The sequence below is a fragment of the Cervus canadensis genome, chromosome 1, assembly GCF_019320065.1.
Source record: "Cervus canadensis isolate Bull #8, Minnesota chromosome 1, ASM1932006v1, whole genome shotgun sequence".
In the NCBI taxonomy this organism is placed as follows: domain Eukaryota; kingdom Metazoa; phylum Chordata; class Mammalia; order Artiodactyla; family Cervidae; genus Cervus; species Cervus canadensis.
The window spans coordinates 60903821-60917648 of record NC_057386.1 but is presented as its reverse complement, the minus strand read 5'-3'; the positions used below and the strand labels follow the sequence as shown (position 1 = coordinate 60917648).

Here is a 13828-nt window from a genome sequence, read left to right as displayed (position 1 = left end):
AAGGGAATTGCAAACCACTTCAGCACTCTTGCCTTGAGAACCCCATGAACAGTGTGAAAAGGCAAAAAGATATGACAAACCTAGACAGAGTATTAAAAAGCAGAGACATTCCTTTGCTGACAAAGGCCCGTTGGTCCTTTGTCAGCAAAACAATGCTATTGTTTTTTCCAGTAGTCATGTACAGATGTGAGAGTTGGACCATCAAGAAAGCTGAGTACTGAAGAATAGATTTCAAACTGTGATGCTGGAGAAAATTTTTGGGATTTTGGACTGCAAGGAGATCAGACCAGTCAATCCTAAAGGAAATCAATCCTGAATATTCACTGAAAGGACTGATGCTGAAGCTGAAGTTCCAATACTTAGGCCATCTGATGCAAAAAGCCACCTCACTGGAAAAGATCCTGATGCTGGGAAAGATTGAAGTCAGGAGAAGATGGGGACAACAGAGGACAAGATGATTGAATGGCATCACTGACTCAGTGGACATGAATTTGAGCAAACTTCAGGACATGGTGAAGAACAGGCAAACCTGGATGTTTCAGTCTGTGGAGTTGCAAAGAATCAGACATGACTGAGTAACTGAACAACAGTGACAACAATTTATATCTCCTCTGTGCTCAAGTCTCATGTATTCAATTGCCATTCTCTGTCTGGATACTTCTTATTCAGTTCAAATTCAACACACCCAAGTTAATTTCTTCACTCAAATTGGTCTTTCCATCCTGACTGTATCCCACATGATAGCCATGTTTCTCATCTTGGTGAATTTTCTGTCTTATATATTAAAATTTCTTTGAAAATATTTTCTTAATAGCTACATAATATTCTACCTCATGGATGTAGCAAAATCACCTTCCTGATTTCTCAATTGTTGAACATGTAGACAATACCCAATTTTGTGTTGCTTCAGTAAATGTACTAATGTATTCATGTAATAATATCTTAAGCTACTTTTGTAATTTTCTTTTTTTTTTTTTTTTTTTTCTTCAGCTAAGACAGCAAAAGAGATGATTTATTGTACACGTTACATTCAGCCACAACTGAGAAGAGAACTAGTCCATAGTTATCACAGGTCCAGGGCAAAGGATCAAAAGGGACGGCTTTGATACGAGCAAGGTAGGTCTCTCAAAGGTGGTCAAGGCGATCAGAATGGCCATAGATGTTCCAGATCCATTGAGAAGTTCTAGATAGTAGGCATGCAGTCCACAATTTGTACCAGCGTCCCTGGCCTCTGGCTTCCCTTGTTTCTGCTTCTGTGGCTTCCATGGGTGTACAAGTTTACTTGGACCTCTGCCTCATCTTTCTTCTTTTGTGCTTCAGCCTGCGCATTCGCTTCTTCCTCCACTTCGCTCTCATGGCGCAGAGGTTTCTCAAAAGATGGCGCTAAGGCCGAGAGAGCTGTAATTTTCTTAAAATATGTTTCTTAACATAATTCCATAAGATAAAAGCATATAGTGAAATTAATATCAAAAAGTATGATAATTAATCTCATACATTATCTTTTCAGAGGGATTTACTATGTTAATATTCTATCAACATTATATGAGACTGTATTCTTAACATATACACTTTCATATACCTACTCAATACCTACTCAGTACTGAATATAATTTATTTTTCATCTTAGACAATTTTAATTTCCAAAAAACTATCACATTAACTAGAATTTATCTGATTATATACTAGTGATGTTGAACAATTTTTCTTTTATCTGTTAAATATTTGTATTATTTTTTCTGAAAATGACCTTTTTATAATCCTTGCCTAGTTTTCAATCGGCTATTTTGGATTTTCCTTATAGGTTTTTGTTTTTTACAATCACTGCAAACCTTTTCCTAAATTTTGATATTTTCTTTTTAATATATATGGCATATTTGTGACACATAGAAATTTCTACTTCAGATGGGGGCTTAATTCAATCACTGTTAACCTTTTTATTTCATTTTGTTTTATAATATTTTCATTCTTATCTAATGATAGTTCAGAGTTAAAGGATCTTCTTGCAATCATGGAGACACAGGAGACACAGATTGGCTTAGGAAGATCCCCTGGAGAAGAAAATGGCAACCCATTTGCCTAAATTCCATGCCTAAAAAATTCCATGGAAAGAGGAGCCTGTTGAACTATAGTCCATGGGGTCACAAATAGTAGGACGCGAATGAGCATATGGCACACACATTCATATATAAAGATCAGATGATACATGCAATTTACATTCTGCATTTTTATCTGTATTTTCGCTCATTTAATAAACTAGGAAATCAATTTTAACACCATTTTACTGACTGATTCTTCCTTTCACAATAGTTTGTGATATGTGAGTCTACTCACAAACTATAGATTCTATTCTTTTTAAATGTCTGCCTATATAGTGCTACAATATTCTAATTATTATTTGGAATTCATATTATATATATTTATTATGGTATATAAATTATATTATGGAATACACATTTCTTTAGGCATATAATTATTTGCTAACATTGTTCTGAGTCTTCTCGAGCAAAATTCTCTTGACTAAAATTTTACCCATGAACTTCTGTAATGGCTAATCTTGTGGACTGTGCCACAGTCTGGGTGTGTTTGTGAGGTTATTTCTGAATAAGATAAACATTTGAATCAACAGATTGAGTAAAGCAGTTTGCCTTCCCCAATGTGGGTGGGCCCAGAGACTTTCGTCTCTATTATGTCTCCTATTAGTTCGGTTTCTCTGGAAAACCCTGATTTTCACAATTTCTAATAGAATTACGCAAATAAAACTCCACCGAAAATTTTTTACAATTACATAAAATCTACAAATTAATTAAGAGGTAACTGACATCTTTATACTAATCTAAGTTTTCAGGAACATGTTTCTCATATTCATTTAAGTCAACTTTATTGTCTCTCAGTAAAGTTTTCTACATTTTCTTTATAAAGCTGCTGGACTTTCATTTAAAAGGTCAATCTTTGTTTTTTCGTTGCAAATAAATAGGCCATTTTCTATCAGAGTAGCTAGTTGGATTTTGAGCTTTAAATTAGAATCAGAGGACTTTATTCATCACTGTAGGAGCCTGATTTTTCCCCAAGACGAGTAGGTTTTCAAATACTTGTTTAATAAAGAATTTGTTTTTTGCCTTCCTTTGGTTAATTCTCATTAAAGAAAGTAGTGAGTTTTGTTTACTTAATATATATATATTAATTAATAATTAACATATGATTAATAATTAATATATATATATTCTTTGGATCAACTTCATATGTGCTTTAATTTGAGGGGACTTGTTCTACAACATGGAATTGAAGGGCCAATAGAGAAAATATTGGATAAAGGCAGTCTATACTTCTCCCTGGCCTCCAGCAATAGATTTGGAGACATCCTTTCTTCATTCTTCCAGAAAGAGGAAACTAGCTCCCTTCCCTCCTAGAAATACTACAAAAAATGCAGGAGGAAAAACAATAAACATGTTTGTTTATTTTTCACTGTGAGTATATTTCATACAGGTCATTAGCTGACATCAGCAGATGGGCCCACAGCAATGAGGCAGGTAAGATAAATTGCACCCTTGACTGTTAAAATAACCAAATCATTTTGATTTGATACTCAAATAATAATGTTTAAACAATTAGAGGTTTCTTGAACAGACAATAAAATATCCTTTTAATTTAAATCAAATATCCTTTTTAAAGGCAACAAAGTTAAGATGTTTCATTTTTGCATATCAAGATAACTGGAATTTAAAGTATTAATACCAGTCAATGAAGTAGACAGCAATTTTTGGATATTTGCATACATTCTCTGTAGGTGTCAGCATTGCTTTGTAACAGTTACACATACAGAACTGTGTTTTCATCATGTCACAGGATGCAATTTTTATGTCAATTCAGACTTAAAAAATCAGAAGAGTCAGTCCAAGGCTTTAGGACATCTCCCAAACTATTTTTTATTTTTTAACATAGCAAATTGTGACTGAATGATTAAATTCCAGGTAGTTTTTTTTAAAAAAGTATGTTTATGTTTCTGCTTTAGGCAAGACTGAGTATTTTCAAAGTTTTGAATGGCATTCTCTGAATTAAAAATAAAATGCTCTGAAAATATATTCTGTAACATTCTTAGAACCTAATTGTATTTGGAATACTTAGAAATAATTTACTGTGAGATAATTTATTTATAAATAATTTACTATCACAATAATTTATAAATAATTTATAAGTAATTTATTATCACAATAATTTATTGTGAAATATTTTATTAGAAATAACTATTCCTTTATTTATTGTGGAAAGAACAGTTAATGTAGCATTCTACAGAGTGATTCAAATGGCAGATATCACTGCATCATTATGTACATTTCATTTTCCTTAAGTTTCCAGAAAAAGAAAGATCTTAGAATATGATGCAGAAGGTGTTATAAAAAGCAAAGCCCCTTCCATTAGTATTATAAAAATAGCCACAACTAAAGAAAATATATATAAAATTATATAGCAGGAAATAATGTGGACCAATTATGTTCAGATTTTTCACTGGATTGGGTTATTAGAATTCAGTCTAAAGAGGACTGACTTTATTTATTTTTTAAAAGTTTTTTTTCTTTATTCTTGTAATTCAAGTTTTTTTTTTTAATGCACCTCTTGATTAGTCTTTCCTGAAATGCAACAATTCAGTGTGTTTAAACAAACCTTCCCATATAGCTCAGAAAAGTTTTCTAATTTATTTTGAATATTTTTCTTGTTACATTTAAAAATTGGAAGAGAATTGCTTTACAATATCGTGTTAGTTTCTGCCGTATGTCACATGAATCAGCCATAGGTGTACATATGTCCCCTCCCTCCTGAGCCTCCATCCTACTTCCCACTCCATTCCACCCCTCTCCGTTGTCACAGAACACCAAGCGGGAGCTCCCTGCATCATGCAGCAAATTTCCACTGGCTACCTAGTTTGCTGCTGCTACTGCTGCTCCTAAGTCGCTTCAGTCGTGTCGGACTCTGCGACCCCATAGGTGGCAGCCCACTAGGCTCCGCCTTCCCTGGGATTCTCCAGGCAAGAATACGTGAGTGGGCTGCCATTTCCTTTTACAATGCATGAAAGTGAAAAGTGAAAGTGAAGCCGCTCAGTCATGCCCCACTCTTCGCGACCCCATAGACTGCAGCCTACCAGGCTCCTCCGTCCATGGGACTTTCCAGGCAAGAGTACTGGAGTGGGGTGCCATTGCCTTCTCTGATGGTAATATATGTCTCAGTGTTACTCTTCCAGTTTGTCCCTCCCTCTCCTTCCTTTACTGTGTCCGCAAATCTGTTCTCTATGTTTGCATCTCCATTGCTCTCCTGCAAATAGGTTCATCAGTACCACCTTTATAAATTCCATACATATGCATTAATATACAATATTTGTCTTTCTCTTTCTGACTTACTCACTTTGTATAATAGACTCATGTACCCCAATGTTCATTGAACCATTCTACAATAGCTGGGACATGGAAGCCGCCTAGATGTCCGTCAACAGATGAATGGATAAAGAACTGTGGTACATATATATTAATACAATGGAATTTTAATACTACTCAGCCATAAAAAACAATGCATTTGAGTAATCTCTAGTGAGGTCGACAAACCAAGAGCAAATATATTTAAAAGGAGAGATGTGTACATTCACACCAAGAGGATATCTATTCTAGAGGCAGTTCTCATTATCTACGCTTCAGTAGAGACTGTTAATGCTTACTATATTCAAAGCTTTGAAAATTCAGTAACATCCTGAAGTGATGGAATCTGGTTTAACAAATGCTTTGTATATCTGAACAGCACAAGCAGTGCTGCTACACATAGCCTCTCTCAGCAGGGACTTATTTAGTGTCTACACAGTTCTCATTCTCTATTGCATTATTAGAGTTACTAAGGAGAGTGTAACACTTAAAAGAGACCAAATCACTTGAATTATGTTCAAGTTTGTCATCATAAATCTGAGATTACATGCATTTATAATTGTAAGTGATTGTATATTGTAAACTGTAATAAACTATTGTAATGTATTCCAGAGAAAACTCAAGGACTTAGAAAGTACATAGCCAGGTGTGGAAGTCAGTGTGGAAGTCATTTCAAGCAAGAAAAAGACAAATCTTTCTATTCACTCCTTGCTTGCTTTATTTATTTATTGCAACTTAATATTTGTCTTAAATTTAGCAATACATTGATTTACAACATTTCATTTGTACAGCAAAGTAATATTTGCTTTTTATTTTTATTTTTCATTGAAATATATTTGACTTACAGTATTATATTAGTCTTAGGTGTACAACATAGTGATTCAATATGATTTACAACATTTCATTTGTACAGCAAAGTAATATTTTCTTTTTCTTTTTATTTTTCTTTGAAATATATTTGACTTATAGTATTATATTAGTCTTAGGTGTACAACATAGTGATTCAATATTATTTTATTAATAATATTCCATACAAAGTTATACAATATTGATTATATTCCCTGTGCTGTATAATATATTCCTTATAATTTATTTATTTTATACATAGTAATTTGTACCTCTTAATCCTGTTTATGTATTTCATCCCTCTCCTCACTGCTCTCCATTCTGGTAACCACTAGTGTGTCCTCTGTATCTGTTAGTTATTTCTGTCATGGTATATTTGTTTTATTTTCTCTAGATTCCAAAATCAGTTGCTTTAAATGATACTCTAGTAACTGGCAATTTTGCAAGCTTCCTTCTTTTATATATGCTGGCATGGCAATGTTAGTCGATATTATGCATTTTTCTCCAGTCAATGATACCACAATAATTTTATAATCATTTTTCAGCTCCATTTTAGGCAGACATTTTTTAGAACATCTCAAATAGGACAGTTCAGTTGTTAAAAAAAAAAAATCAAAAGCAGTTTCTCTTTAAATTGTACACAACATATAGAATCTCACTCGTAGCTGGCAAAGATTCCTTTAGAAAAAAATCAGAAATTTCCTCCATATCTCTCCAGAAAGTAAATCTTTATGAACCAACTTTGATTATTTTATCATGTAAAAGTGAAATAAAGTCCATCTGAAACACGCTACCCAGAGAGCACCACTATGTGCAGCTTATTGTCAACATGAAGATATTTAGAGGGAAACCATTAGAAAAGTATACCTCTTAGAGATTAAATATCCAAAGTAAATTTTTTCTATCATTATTCATTTAAATACAGTTAATTTTTTTATGGATTTCAGTGAAAATCATTCTCATACATAAATACTTATGAAGTTAAGAGTAAGATTAATAACAAAATGATAGCAAGATGGTTTTGATGGTTTGAATCTATGGGACACAAGTTCAAAATGCTGGCGCTGGAAAGGACCTATACTGCAATCTAATCCAGTTGTTTCATTTTTACAGATGAGAAAACTGAGGTTAAGGAAGGTTTCATCATTCACCCAGTCACTCAGGACCAGTCCTACCAAGTCAAAGTTCCTCGTTGTGATCTCAGCATTCTTTCTTTGGTCCATGAAACTTACAGGTTGATTTTGCACTTGTAATGTCTAAACAGAATCTGATTGTGCCACAGCTTGTTCAAGTTTTTAAATGAACTTATTCAATTAAAATTCAAAATAAATATATGTGTTTATTAGTTGTCCTAGGTAAAATAAGCTGACTTTGGAAAACTTTACATTTAATTCAAATACCATAATTTCACATAAAAGCAGCCTTAAAAATTAGGGTGGTCAGTTGAGGGAAAGGATGGGTGCCCCATCACAGGAGAGCTGAGGGTGGCTCATCCTGTGGAGCCAAGCAGTGCTGCTTTCCAAAGAGGGCCAGAGTCCCCTTTGGGCCACTGAGCTGTGTACTTTATTTTTTTTATTTTATTTTATTTTTATGCTATCTTTTTATTTTTTTTTTATTAGTTGGAGGCTAATTACCATATTGTAGTGGTTTTTGCCATACATTGACATGAATCAGCCATGGATTTACATGTGTCCCCCATCCCGAGCCCCCCTCCTGCCTCCCTCCCCATCCCATCCCTCTGGGTCTTCCCAGTGCACCAGCCCTGAGCACTTGTCTCATGCATCCAACCTGGGCTATGTGATCTGTTTCACCCTTGATAGTATATTTGTTTCAGTGCTATTCTCTCTGAACATCCCACCTTCACCTCCTCATACAGAGTCCAAAAGTCTGTTCTGTACATCTGTGTACTTTAAAATGACTGGAATGTACCTTGTCACTACTTTACCAGGGGCCAATGCAGAAGACTCACGATCTCCAAAATGAAAACCATAATCCCAGAAATATAGCCAAAAGGATAACATGTATCACAGCCTTCTGTAACTCAATGGAGCTATGAGCCATGTTGTGGAGAGCCACCCAAGACAGATGAGTCATGGTGGAGAGTTCTGACAAAACGTGGTCCACTGGATAAGAGAATGGCAAACCACTTCAGTGTTCTTGCCTTGAGAACCCCATGAACAGTATGAAAGGGCAAAGATATGTCAATGGAAGATGAACCCCTAGGGTCAGTAGGCATTCAATACGCCATGAAGACAAGTGGAGAAATAACTCCAGAAAGAATAAAAAGCCTGGGCCAAAGTAGAAACAACACTTAATTATGGATGTGCCTGGTGGTCAAGGTAAAGTCCAGTGATGTAAAAAGCAATATTGCATAGGAACTTGGAATGTTAGGTCCATGAATCAAGGTAAGTTGACATGGTTAAGAGGGAGATGGCAAGAGTGAACATCAACATTTTAGGAGTCAGTGAACTAAAATGGATGAGAATGGGAGAATTTAATTCAGGTGACCGTTATATCTACTACTGTGGGCAAGAGTCCCTTAGAAAAAATGGATTAGAGTCAACAAAAGAGTTTGAAATGCAGAACTTGGATGCAATCTCAAAACCAGCAGAATGATCTGGTTTTTTTCAAGGCAAACCATTCAACATGACAGTAATGCTGTCCACCACTAATGCTGAAGAAGTTAAAATTGAACAATCCTATGACGACCTTCTAGAACTAATACCAAGAAAAGATGTTCTCTTCATCATAGGGGATTGGAATGCAAAAGTAGGAAGTCAAAAGATACCTGGAGTAACAGGCAAGTGTGGCCTTGGAGTACAAAATTAAGCAGGACAAAGGCTAATAGAGTTTTTCCAAGAGAGCATACTGGTCATAGCAGACACCCTCTTCCAACAACACAAGAGACGAGTATACACATGGACATCACCATATGGTCAATACTGAAATCAGGTTGATTAATGTTCTTTGCAGCCGAAGATGGAGAGGCTCTACACAGTCAGTAAAAACAAGATCAGAGCTGACTTTAGCTCACATCATGAACTTCTTATTGCCAAATTCAGACTTAAATTGAACAAAGTAGGGAACATTACTGGACCATTCAGGTATGGCCTAAATCAAATCCCTTATGATTATACAGTGGAGGTGACCAATAGCTTCAAGGGATTAGATCTGGTAGACAGAGTGCCTGAAGATCTATGGACAGAGGTTTGCGACATTGTACAGGAGGCAATAATCAAAACCATCTCCAAGAAAAAGAAATGAAAAAAGGCAAAATGGTTGTCTGAGGAGGGCTTACTGAGAAAAGAAAATAAGTGAAAGACAAAGGAAAAAAGGAAAGATACACTCATCTGAATGCAGAGTTCCAGAGAATAACGAGAGATGAGAAAGCCTTTTTAAGTGAACAATGCAAAGAAATAGAGGAAAACAATAGCATTGGGAAACTAGAGGTCTCTACAAGAAAATTGGAGATACCAAGGGAATATTTGATATAAAGATGGGCATAATAAAGGACAGAAACAGCAAAGACCTAACAGAAGCAGAAGAGGTTAAGAAGAGCTGGCAAGAATACACGGAAGAACTACACAAAAAAAGATCTTAATGACTCAGATAACCACAATTGTGTGATCACTCACCTAGACGCAGACATCCTGGAATGTGAAGTCAAGTGGATATTAAGAAGCATTACTAGGAACAAAGCTAGTGGAGGTGATGGAATTCTAGCTGAGCTATTTCAAATCCTAAAACATGATGCTATTAAAGTGTTGTACTCCATATGTCAGCACATTTGGGAAACTCAGAAGTGGCCACAAGATGGCAAAAGATGAGTTTTAACTCCAATCCCAAAGAAAGGCAATGCCAAAGAATATTCAAACACTGGATAATTGAACTCTTTTCTCATGCTAGTAAGGTTATGCTCAAAATCCTTCTAGCTAGGCTTTAGCAGAACATGAACTAAGACCCTCCAGATGTACAAGCCATGTTTAGAAAAGGCAGAGGAGCCAGAGATTAAATTGCCAACATCTACTGGATCATTGAAAAAGCAAGGGAATTAAAAAAAAAAAATCTACTTCTGTTTCACTGACTATGCTAAAGCCTTTGACTCTGTGTGTGTGTGTGTGTGTGTGCACGCATGCTCAGTCATGTCTAACTCTTTGAGACCCCATGGACTATAGCCCACTAGGCTTCTCTGTCCATAGGATTTTCTAGGCAAGAATACTGGAGCAGGTTATCTTTTCCTTCTTTAACGGATCTTCCCAACCCAGGGTTTGAACCTGTGGTCTCTTGTGTCTCCTGCATTGGCATCTGTGTTCTTCACCAGCTGATACACCAGGGAAGTCCTAGGATCACAAGAAACTTTAGAAAATTCTTAAAGAGATGGGAAATCCAGACCACCCTACCTGTCTCCTAAGAAACCTATATGCAGGCCAAGAAGCAACAATTAGAAATGGACATGGAAAAACTGACTGGTTCCAAATTGGGAAAGGACTACATCTAGGCAGTATATTGTCACCCTGCTTATTTAACTTATATACAGAGTACATATTGTGAAAAGCCTGGCTAGATGAATTACACGCTGGAATCAAGATTACTGGGAGAAATACCAACAACCTCAGATATGCAGATGATACTACTCTAGTGGCAGAAAGAGAAGAGGAACTAAAGAGCCTCCTGATGAAGGTGAAAAGAGAGACTGAAAAAGCTTTAAAACTCAGCATTCCAAAAACTAAGATCATGGCATCTGATCTCATCCTTTCATGGCAAAGAGATGCGTAAAAAGTGGAAACAGTGACAGATTTTATTTTTTGGGGCTGCAAAATCACTGTGAACAGTGACTACAAGCACAGAATCAGAAGATGCTTGCTCCTTGGAAGAAAAGCTATGACAAACCTAAACAGTGTGTTAAAAATTAGAGACACCAGTTTTCCAATAAAGATCCATATACTTAAAGCTATGATTTTTTTCAGTAGTCATGTACAGATGTGAGAGTTGGACCATCAAGAAGGCTGAGCACCTGCTTTTGAATTGTGGCTCCAGAGAAAACTCTTGAGAGTCCCTTGGACAGCAAGGAGATCAAATCAGTCAATCCTAAAGGAAATCTACTCTGAATATTCATTGGAAGGACTGATGCTGAAGCTGAATTTCCAATACTTTGGCCACCTGATGTGAAGAGCCGACTCATTAGAAAAGACCCTGATGCTGAGAAAGATTGAGGGCAAGAGAGATGGGGTGAGAAGTGGATGAGATGGATGAGAAATGAGATACCAGAGATGGTGAGGGATGAGACATCACTGACTCAGTAGACATGAATTTGAGCAAACTCTGGGAGACAGTGAAGGACAGGGAAGCCTAGTGTGCTGCAGTTTCTGGAGTTTTAAAGAGTTGGACATGACTTAGTGACTGAACAACAACACCAATTGAGGGAAATAAATAATCTAATCCTTTGTACTATGTATATTGTCATACTATGAATTTCTCAGTATTACTAGTTGTGACTATTCTGGTCTCTAGACTAGATGTTAATTATAAACATCCTTTCATAAAACAGAACATAATGGAATTTCTGCCTGATGAGCCATACATGTATTTTTATTTGTATTTCCCTAATATTCTACAGGTACTTAAATCTAAAACTATATCTTAGGAATATTCCATTGATAGACATACTTATAACAACATTATCATATTTGCAATTCATTCATTGGACTTTATTTCTGATATTTACTAGTCCATAATATTATAGTGTTTTGAATGCATCTTTTAAAGTGTTGTGTTTAAAACTTAGGTGAAACTCTATCACTTTTTCTTCCTCCTAACAAATCTCATTGCTGACCAAATTTCACAAGTTGAATTGCTTTCTTTTTAGATTGTGTCACAAATAACTAGAAGCTACTATCAAGTTTCTAAAAGGTGCATATAGTGCATATTCTTTGACAAAATCTCTTCTCCACCACAAATACATTCCTAGGGTGACCATGTATTCTCATTTCCTACTTTCTCCTACTCAGTCCTAGTTTTTGCCTGTAGCTCCAGAAGAGTAATAGTATTCCTATCACTTTCAAAACTTTCTTAGTTTAGGTGACAATTTTTATGCTTACTATAGCAATGATACAAGCAAAATAACTACAGTAAACTGTCCTCCTAGTATACAAAAAAAAAATATATATATATATATATATATTGGGGAAACTGCTTAGAGTTTTGTATGTGAACCTGAATTTGCTGCTATAATTAAAACTAAATCTCTCACGTCCTCTGTCCAATTACTCCATATTTTTCATGGTCACAAGAAGCCGTTTTGAGGGTTAGCATGTAAATAACAAATAGCTCCACAAGGCCTCAATTTTGCCTTAACAACTGTCACATTTGGAAGGTCAATGTTGCTAATAAACTTTATCTTTTCACTCCCAAAAGTTGTAACTCTTTCTAAAACTCTATATGATATGATTTCTAACCTTCCTTAATCACACAAAACATAGTTGTCCTGCCTCCTTTTTCTTGCCATAAAAGAGCATCTAAGAGGGTTTGGAGCTGAAAGAGCTTTCAAATTTTGGCCAGAGTCTTCGGACAGTACAGAGGTAGAAAGAACAGTAAAAAATACTTTGTCTTCATTAGCCTCTGCGTCAGAAATATTTAAAAATTAATAAATTTTAATTTTCATATCATATTCCTTGAGCTTATAATCAATCTTGAATTATTTAACTTGTGGTTTTGAGATGATCAAGGTTGATGGTTAAAAATAATTTATATCACTTACACAATCACAAACTGGTTTACTCTCAATTTAAGAAAGAAAAAATGAAATCCTTATTGCTCCTGTATATTACATGACTTCTGGTAATATTTCTGATACTCTTATTAACTTGCTGAGTTCTGGCAAAAAGGCATTGCACATTTTAGCACTCACAGTAGTCCTGGCACAAAAGATCATGAAGAAAAATTCATTTTTCTATGGGCAAAACAAAGACTCTTAAACTGAGAATTCCCTTGAATTGCTACAGATTAATAGTGTTTTTCTGTGTGTGTGTGTGTGTGATGAGTGGTGGGTGTTTTTAGTTTGTGGCTGTGTGTGGTTATATTCATATGGGAAAGAAAGAAAGAAAAAGCAGTTTTTAACCGCACTCATCTCTCTGGAATGGTTCTTGCTAACTTAACCACCATGGCAGCTCACAGGCAAGAATGATTTAAAAGGAAAAAAATTCCCTTTTGAAACTGGAAGACACAGAGGAAATTAATCCAGTTCAATTGTTAAAGTAACATATAGCAATACTTTTGGTATATATCCTTAGCAAAGAAAGAAATCAAAGAGTAATTTTTTTATGTTAAGAAAATTCAAAAATTAAAACATTTCATGACTGGTACCAAGTTAATTCAACCCAAAAGGATTATTTAGAGGCCCACATGAGCTTTCAGAGTTCAATTGGAAATACAACAAAATTAAATTCCTCATAATTAAAACTGTGTTATAAGCAAAATACCAATTCTTTGTCCAGTTAGAGCAAAGGTATTCAAGTCAAATACTAGAGACCACATGAATTAGTGAAAATTAGAGATGAAATGAGGATATGAGCCTTCAGGAC

At 35.3% G+C, this 13828-nt stretch overlaps 1 long non-coding RNA gene across 1 annotated transcript; it reads right to left on the bottom strand.

Annotated features, from left to right (window-relative positions):
* Nucleotides 1-1096: 1096 nt before the first annotated feature.
* Nucleotides 1097-8547, bottom strand: LOC122451269. Its single transcript, XR_006272357.1, has 2 exons — nucleotides 8503-8547; nucleotides 1097-1398 (listed from the first exon to the last, which is right to left on the bottom strand). It is a non-coding gene; the product is annotated as an uncharacterized LOC122451269 (long non-coding RNA).
* Between the last annotated feature and the right edge of the window lie 5281 nt (nucleotides 8548-13828).